Source organism: Muntiacus reevesi, chromosome 3 (genome assembly GCF_963930625.1).
Source record: "Muntiacus reevesi chromosome 3, mMunRee1.1, whole genome shotgun sequence".
Classification (NCBI taxonomy): Eukaryota; Metazoa; Chordata; class Mammalia; order Artiodactyla; family Cervidae; genus Muntiacus; species Muntiacus reevesi.
The window spans coordinates 263,392,239-263,401,743 of record NC_089251.1 but is presented as its reverse complement, the minus strand read 5'-3'; the positions used below and the strand labels follow the sequence as shown (position 1 = coordinate 263,401,743).

General features: G+C 37.0%; 1 non-coding gene across 1 annotated transcript; it reads right to left on the bottom strand.

Moving 5' to 3' along the window:
• Positions 1-5,892: 5,892 nt before the first annotated feature.
• On the bottom strand, positions 5,893-5,964 carry TRNAG-UCC (transfer RNA glycine (anticodon UCC)). Its single transcript has one exon. It is a non-coding gene; the product is annotated as a tRNA-Gly (tRNA).
• Positions 5,965-9,505: the final 3,541 nt, after the last annotated feature.

Below are 9,505 nucleotides of genomic sequence, written 5' to 3'. Positions count from 1 at the left end.
TTAATCTAAATCTTAACATAAAATCATAGAGAACAACAACTTAGCAAAAATTAAAATCCCATGGACAACATTTATACCGATGCTTGGCTACAAGGCATCCATACAAACTTCAAAATAAATGTGAGCGAGGGCAGACCACCAACAATTGGTCTGAATCCTGTCAACACGCGGGCAGGAAAAGCCGAAAGAAGCAGTGAAGTTTGACGGACTTTGGTGGAATTGAAAAGAGAATCCCTAGATAGCAAGGACTGTTTATTGGAAAGCAAGTGGGCAGGTTTTGCCCTGTCCAGTAGGTGGTGAGTGCAAGGGGTCTGCTACAAAGCCTGAAGACACTTAAGCTGCCTAGAGGCTGAGCTGCCTGCCAGGACCGAGTGTCACACTGAAGGGAAATGCTGAGAGTGGAATCAGAACTGAACTGGGCAGAGAACAACAGAGAGGAGGTCAGATAACAGTGGTGGAAGGGAACAGAATCAGGAAATCTCGTAAAGCAAGGTGACCCTTCTTAATACTTCTTGAAAACCCCAGAAGAGAGAGTTTGTGAAGTTAGAAAAGTTACTCAAAGCCATGTCTCCTGCTAAAAGTTCTGGAAAGCCATTTTTACATAAAAATGAGGGACAGAAAAGTATTGAGGCCAAATGTCTTGCAAAGTTATGCCTAAGAGAAACAATGAGCAGGATAATATCCCTGATTTTTGAAGAAGAAATGCAAAATAAGGGGACAAAACAAATACTAAAAATTATAATTAAAGAGAAATTTTCTTTAATAAAATATGAAGTTACATATTTTTAAAAAACCATACTGTGTAGCTGAGAATGTTGACCCAGAATTATCAACACCAAGACATATGTCTAGCAAAATGAATGAACTTTAAAGAAACAACTTTCATTGAGTATCCAATCAAAACCGAAAGTGACTTAAAAAGTTAAAAAAATGTAGATTATCATCAGGCTTTTTTGACAGCTATACTTTATGCCAGGAAAAAATGGAATAATGTATTTAAGAGACATAAGGAATAAAATGTAAAGCAAGGATTTTATGTACTGCAAAACCGACTTTCAACTATAAAAGGCACAGAACAACAGTTATCAGTATGCAAGGATTCAGAGAATATTGTTCTCATTAACCCTTCCTGAGGAATCTAGAGGAGGATGAGTTTTAAACCACCAAAATGATTAGATAGACATCAGTAGAATTGGTGGTAGACATTAAAACAGTTATCTGAAGAACTAATGCTAAATGAGAGTTAAAAGAATATAATATGTAAAAGCTATATTTTCACATAATGTAGATATAGTATAACTATAAAAACAGGATGAGGGTGAGGAGAGCATATGAAAAAAATTAAGCCATTGTTTTATTTAAAATATTTTTTTTTAACGTGGATCATTTTAAAAAGTCTTCATTGAACTTGTTACAATATTGCTTCTATTTTATGTTTTGGTTTTTTGGCTGCAAGGCATGTCAGATTTTAACTCTCCAACTAGGGACCAAACCAGTATATCCCATTGGAAGATAAAGTCTTAACCACTGGACCACCAGGGAAGTCCTGAACTGTTCTTTGTAATTATATTGGTAGTGTTAATATGTGTATAGTTATTCTAAGCCTGTTCTGTATACAGTGTGGAATACTGTAAGTGAGTATTATGGGATATTACAATTCCATCATCTACTGTACCCTTGGGAACTAGAAATCTTGTTATGGAGGAAGAGAGATATAGATGAAGTAAAAGTATAAAATTGGCTAGGTTAAAATCTCACAGTACTGACATTTGGCTTCCCAGCTGGCGCTAGTGGTAAAGAACCTGACTGCCAATGCAGGAGATGCAAGAGATGTAGGTTCGATACCTGGGTCACAAAGATCCCCTGGAGTAGGAAAAGGCAACCCACTCCAGTACTCTTGCCTGGAAATTTCCATGGACAGAGGAGCCTGGCGGGCTACAATCCCTGGGGCCAAAAAGAGTCAGACACGACTGAGCAACTAAACAGAGCACTGACTTTTAATTGGAAATGTCAGTATTTTATTTGTAAAATTATACCTATATGTATACTAATCAATAGATAGATTCCCTAACACTGCCACTGAAAAGGCCAAATAGCAATAAGCAACCAACTCAGGAGCAATAAGCATTGCCACCCAGATTGTGGTCTAGAAATCATAGAAGAAATCAACAAGACTTTTGGAAACAGGACTGGGTTCTTGTCTGGCACAGGATGCATATAAGATGAACATAGACATCTGTTACTAAAAATCAAGGAAGTTATCAAATCAAGTCATATGGAAAGGACTCAGAGGCCAACCTCAAGAGAATCCTGCTGGCCAAGATAGGACAATATGAGCAAAAAAAAAAGTAATAATTGCTATTGATTGAAATTTTATCAGATATGTTGAAATCATGGGTTCATGACAATATTTTTAAAAACAAAAGAATTGGTGACCTTCAGAGGAGGACAATAAACTGGTGGAGAAAAAAACCTGAGCACCTATCCTACATTTTCCTTGTGAAATGTATCACTGGGTAACCAAATAGTAGATGAGAGATAATGTCTTCTTATCAAAATATATCAGCTCATAGTGAAAAAGAAATGATGGAATTTGAATGTCACCATTCTATAACCCCCAATGGATCTAGATATCAATAGTTAGAAATATCACAAAATAAGAATAAACCAGACATTGTATGACTCCTCATGAAAGAACACAACACACCTCTAGTCTTACCCAAAGGAATAAAAGCAAATCCAGTGAAGTCTCTGAATCCAGGTGCCAGTTTGCAGGAAACACCAAGGATGGAAGAGTGAAACAGTACAACAAGAGAGACTTAAAAGACATATCCAAAACAACATTTTAATGGGTAAAAATGTCTATGAATTTGCATTTGGGTGTCATAAACCATAAAGAAACAAAGGAAATGATCACTATGAATATCAGGATGGTGAATACTTTGAGGGGCAGGAGGTGATAGAATGAGGCACATGGAGGACTTCTGAAATACATGAAAATTTCTATTTCTTCAGGTCTTGGCTACGAGAGTATTGGCCTTATAACAACTCGTTGGGGTATACATTTATTTTGCATTGCTTTCTACATTTTTTACTTTACAGTGGATATAAGTATTAAAAGTAATAAAAAGAAAACCTGTTTAACATAAAGAATACCTATTACACAAAAAGGAGAATTTCAACAAGATCCTCTCACATATATTATTCAAGATTGATAAAGTATCAAAAAGAATCTATAATATTTCCAGTGATTATTATATCTGGTAACAAGTAGAGGGAAAACAAGGAAAAGTCAATAAAGAACCAGGCAAGATGGTGAAATGAAAGGCAAGGACAGTAACCTCTTAATCCTAAAACAAACCCAAGCAATATTGATAGGTTTAGGTGAGCTGTTTTTTTCTAAAGTGGGTTTAGGTTTTACACAGAAAAATAAATCTTCACAAAGCCCGAATCATTTGGAAATTCTGATCTTTTGAGACTCAGAGCCTAAATATTTCCTTACTTTAACTATTGCTGAGACAAGTTAAGAACCTTTAAACATTTAGATGGATTATTTTACACATCATTGTTCAGCAAATTATCTTTAAATGAAAAAATAAAGGAGTGTCATCAGAATACGACTGCCAAATCACATGAACATGCATTTCTAGGGACACACCTGCAGTGTGGTTAGGTCAGGCAAATTCTAACTTGCAAAATGCATTCCTGGAAAAAGAGTTAGATTCCTTCTACTTTCCTTCCATTTGCTCCAGCGTCTTATTGGCTTATCCTGCCCATCATTTCAAGTGACCTAGTTAACTGAACATTAGACCATCCAGATTAGTTGTCACTCTAGTCCTCCTTTCTTCCCCTGCCTTCTTCATCTCCTACCATTCCTATTATCCTCTCCTCATTTTCCCCATTATAACCCACACTCCTTTGTCTAATTTTTCCTTTTTCATCATTCTAACAGAAAATATGTGCTATTTTGGAAACTGAATGCTTAAGAATGAGGATGTTATGTAAGTCCACTAAACAAGACCAATAGAAGGAAAAACATGTGATTTGTATAGAACAGCAGTTCCCAAGCTTTTTGGCTCCAGGGACCAGTTTTGTGGAAGACAGCGTCTCCATGGATCAGGGAGGGGGATGGTTTGGGGATGATTCAAGCACATTACATTTATTGTGCACTTTATTTCTATTATTATTATGTCAGCTTCACCTCAGATCATCAGGCATTAGGTCCCAGAGGCTGGCGGCCCCGGTGTAGAAGCAACTCCCATTTTGAGTTAGTGTGTAAATTTCAAAAAGAAAACACATTTATTAAAGTTGAGGATAATGTGTAAAACTCACTTATTAAGTCAGCATAGAATTTCAGACTACCATTGTCAGACATTTATGAGGGCTTTTGGAAACTGTAGAAATATCAGTGTAATAAATTTTTTCTATCTGTTGCTCTTCCAGTTTTTGTCTTCTATGAAAGTGCCTCCCACCATCAAGGCTGCAAATGTTCACTCCACTCAAGTTTAGCAAGGGCATCGGCCTTGCTTATGGGACCAGTCGCTTGCTGATGGGACCAGCAAGAGAGTCAGCTGAGAGGGTGAGGGTGAGAGCTTCTCATCGAGGCTTTACTTCTTTCTTCAAGAGATGGAAGGGGAAACATGCTCCTGCTTTTTGTTACAGTTGTGTGAGGACCCAATGTCAGGGGCAATGGCAGCTTTTTTTCAATTTTGAGGAGAAGAGCTTGAAAGCAAAGTCTAACAAGTTGAGAGGTAGAGAACTGAAAACAACCTGAGACCTTGATGGGATCCTCAAGCTGCTGAATCAACCTGTCATGGCACTTCCATGTGACCCAATAAATGTCTTCATTGTTTTAAGACACTTTTATTTGGAAATTATGTAACTTGTAGTTGGAAATACCCTAACTAATACATACTCTGATAATAATATAGACTTCTTGAACCAGTCTATAAGGACAGAGTGTAAATCAAAGCAAACAAATGTGATTAATTTAGGGTAAAACTTGCTAAATGTCCTGAATTGTTATTACTTTTTTCATCCAGTTTTACAGACTTTACTTAATTTCAGGCAGATAGACCCTTATCAGCAAAATATGATCAATAACATTAGCAAAACTTAGAAGTACATTAGTTGAATTATTTATACTTTCTACAAACTCTATTGAAACGTGACCAACCTAGAAATTATGGTTTGTTATAGAGACTACTCAGAAGAAAGAGACTTTCTTGTGTCAATTTTCTTCAAAAAATAAAGTATTATTTTATTATAAATTAAACATAAATATTTTCCTAGCAGTTTCTTACACTATCTTTCCACGCCCACGGTCACTATAACATCCTGGGAAAATAAAGTCAAAAATATGTGTAACAATTCCATCATACACTTGGGTCCAGCCAGATACAGAATACAGACAGACAGAAATATTGGAAATAGAGGCTATTGAGGTCTGATTTGGAGAGGGGAGAGAAACAGCAGAAGAACAAAATCTGAGACTATTTATCTCCATGTCCCAGCCCCATATACTCTTTTTACAAAAGATTTAAGTTCTTTCCAAAAACACATGAAAGAATATTGATAGAAGGATTTTTCTGAGTAGCCTTTGACCACTGGGGATGTTCTGAAGTACCTCGTGGGAAACTGAAAACAAGAGGAAAATCTCTGTTTGAGTTGAAATGAAGTCGCTCAGTCATGTCCGACTCTTTGAGACCCCATGAACTGTAGCCTGTCAGGCTCCTCTGTCCATGGGATTTTCCAGGCAAGAATACTGGAGTGGATTGCCATTTCCTTTTCCAGGGGCTCTTCCCAACCCAGGGATTGAACCTGGGTCTCCTGCATTGCAGGCAGACTCCTTACTGGCTGAGCCACGAGAAGAAGTCACAAAGGTTGGCCTGCTGCGTTGGCTGGGAATCGAACCCAGGTCAACTGTTTGGAAGGCAGCTATGCTCACCACTATACCACCAATGCTCCTTAAATTACACACAGATCTTCTACATTGTCAGTAAATGACTAATAAAGGCAGTTAAAGAACTTAACTGAAAGGATGGGCGCATGTGTGCTAAGTCACTTCAGTCGTGTCCACCTCTTTTCAACCTTGTGGACTGTAGCAGCAGGCCCCTCTGTCCATGGGAATTCTCCAGGCAGGAATACTGGAGTGGGTGGCAACCCCCTCCAGGGGATCTTCCCGGCCCAGAGAGTGAACCTGGGTCTCTCTTGTCTCCCGTACTGACAGGTGGGTTCTTTACCACTAGTGCCACCCAAGGAAACCCATCTGAAAGGATATCTGCAGTTTAAAGCTTTCCCTGAAAGAAGAAAAGCCTTTCAACATTTAATTATCTCACTATAAATTGTTCTCATAGTGACTACTCCAGAGGGGTGGAGGGGGGTGGGTCACCTAGATTGTAGAGAATAGCTGATTAAGAAAAAAAGTTTCCTAAGGGTGAATTGGCAGAAAAGAATACTTTGGCAGAGATTCTTTAGGAACAAGTCAACTGGAGTGCGGGATTGGATGGTATCCGTGTAAGAGATAAACTAGGATCCCAGTGCTGGGAAAATGTATCTATTAACACACGCAATCTTAAGCTTACTCACTGCAATTTAAACCTATTTCTTTTTTGCTCATTTCTTTGAAAACATAACAGATAACTGGTGACTATCTTCCTATATCCTAGTTCCTTCAGTTAACTCTTAGAAAACTTCAACTCTTCTACCTTCTTTTTCTCAGATTAACCAAGAACATCGTTTCCCATAGATAACTATTTTCCGGCCATCATCAACTAATCATCAATCACTTGAATATTTTTTCCCCACGACTTGTACAGCATGGTCAGGAGACTGTTTGCCTCAGAATTGTAAACGTGGATTCCCACGTCATTGCACGGACCTAATAAATAAAGATCTTTGGAGACGTGACTCTTAGCCACACCAAAATGTGAGAACCACTACTTTAAAGAATTCCACAGCTCTCAATTTGAACAGAAAGATTTGAATTTGACCAATTATCTTTTATCAAGGTCTTTAGCAATTTAGTTTAGAGAACATATGATGTATTTCTTAATAAATTATAGCTATTCTAATCCCTCCCAACATCATTTATTCATACTGAAAAGCTACTTATCTGATGTGAATTATTAAAGTTACTGAGCTAGGATATGGCAAGTCAATTTCAAAGTATTTTCTACATGAAATATGCTACAAAAAAACATGATCCAACAAGTCAATGTCTTTTTTTTTTTCTTTTATGAGAAGTCTTGAACAACCTGTTTTTTTCTCTTGATGTATAAAATTCTAAAAGTGGGAATTGTTAAAGAAATGGTAACATACAGCTTCTGTAATCTTTGTGGCATTGCTGGGTATCATTACAGTCTTTCTAAATCCTCTTTTATGGAAGAATCCAAAGTAACAGAACTTTGCCTGTTTTCTTCTAATTCATTTAATTAAACCTTCTACTAACCTAGAAACCAAGTGAAAGCTCCTAAATAATTTCTGACATGAACTAAATTTTACTTCTGATTCATAATGACTGATTATAACCCTGTGACAGTTACAGAAAATTAATTAGTTACAGGAGCGAGAACTCCAGAAATAAAAACGCAGAGGCTGAAATTTGAATTGTAATCTTTAACACACCATGTGAAAATAGTCAAATGGAATTAAAGAACTTGGGTCACCAAAATAATATTAAGGAAACTCTTTATTATGCATTGGTTTTTGAAAAAAATAAGTAGATGTTATATTCTAGCAATATAAATTACATAAAATGCACAGAGTATTTTAGGTATGATTACAAACTTGCCCAAAATTCTACTTCCATTCAAGCATGAAACTTGTAAAACTCATAGTCTTAATCTTTTTTAATCACTTGGGGTAAATATTAAGAAGAGACATTTGGGTCTCTATGCCAAATGGATTGACTCAGTCTCAGGAAGGTATGTCCTGGGAATCTGCCTTTACAGCGTTAAACATTTATATATTACCCACACCGCTAGCATTCTGCCAAGAGTTCCAACTTCTTTCTTACCTGTGAGATCCAGACAGGCAGTGCTTCATTTGTCTTAGAGTTTGCCACGGAGTGTTTGCTGGAAATCCATAGCTGAAATCTGTAGGCAATACAATTGGGCAACTTCTTCAAATAGACAATTAATTTTGTCCTTTTTCAAGCATCTCTTTTGGGGTAGAAAAGTATTGGCTGGTGTTAAAATCCAGGTACAATTAATTGTCTTACATCACCTGGGCAAGTATCATGGCAACACCCAACTACAACTTTCTTACCTCACTGATCCACTGATAGGCAAACATATTCTTTGTTTTCTAACAGAAAGACAGAAAGCAAATTGCATAATATCCCAGAAAGCTTTGAACAGAAGATTCTGCAGGAGTCCTGTTTATATAGATTTGGTTTGGGTTTGGTTTGTTTAATCAGTGTAGTTGTCTGCTAGAAAGAGGGACCACAAATACTGATGTAATTTAAGAACAATAGGCTGCACTAATCACAGATTGTTAATCCCATCTGCTTCTCATGAAAAGGAAGCGGTGTTCCATAATGATGTGGAAGAACCCATGAGTTTTCCTAAATCTGACAACTCTCCTTATTCTGTTTTCTTGTATTTCTTTCTCCACAGTTCTTTACATACTGTGGAGATAGTCTCCACAGTATCTTTTCCCCCCTTCATTGCCATTGTCACACAAAGCTTATCTATTTTCATGAGAGGTTTTCATAAGAGAGAAAGGCTTGGGGAGGTTTAGTTGAATTTCATCATAGTCTCCCAGTGATAAAATGGTCACCTTCTAAGATTCTGTTATCTCTAGGAAAATATTTATTGCTATTCTTTAAAGCAGAATGTGGTGTTTTGATTTAGCTTCCTTAATAAGAAGCTAAAGATATTTATTAGGGATATTCTACATGAAGAACACTTAAAATATTAATTTAATACACACTTGTTTCCTGTTCTTTTATTCCTCTACTTGATACAGGTATAGGAAAGCATTTCTGTCATTTGAGAATATACCTGTTTCTTTTAGCCACATTTCATAATGCCATTCAAAATTAGACTAAATCAAAATAAATATGACTAGAAAAAAAGGTTGTGCAAGGGGCGAGTGGGGTCAGGGTCTCTGCTGTTTCTCTGGAGGTAGTCTTCAGGGTCAGACAAGGTATGAGTTCAAATAATAACAGTTTGTAAAAATCATCCTCCCCAACAGCCCTTACAAGGAGATTTCTGAACTCAAGAGTTCTTTATAAGATTTCTGAATTTGCAAAAAGCGATATTTGGGTGTACGCATGGCACCAGGGGTTTGAAGGCAGTTGGTTTAACTTTACTTTGAAGCCAGGGAAGGTCTAGTGAGTGAGTTCCACTCAGACCTTTGGGGAAAATGAGGTTAAACTATTTTTAGAAGATGATTTCTGTCACAATTGGGTTCTCTGGAGTACCTTAGCAGAAGCCCAAAATTACAAAAGAGGAAATGAGCTGTTGTTCTACTGAATGTTTAGTGTGAAATACTGAATCAC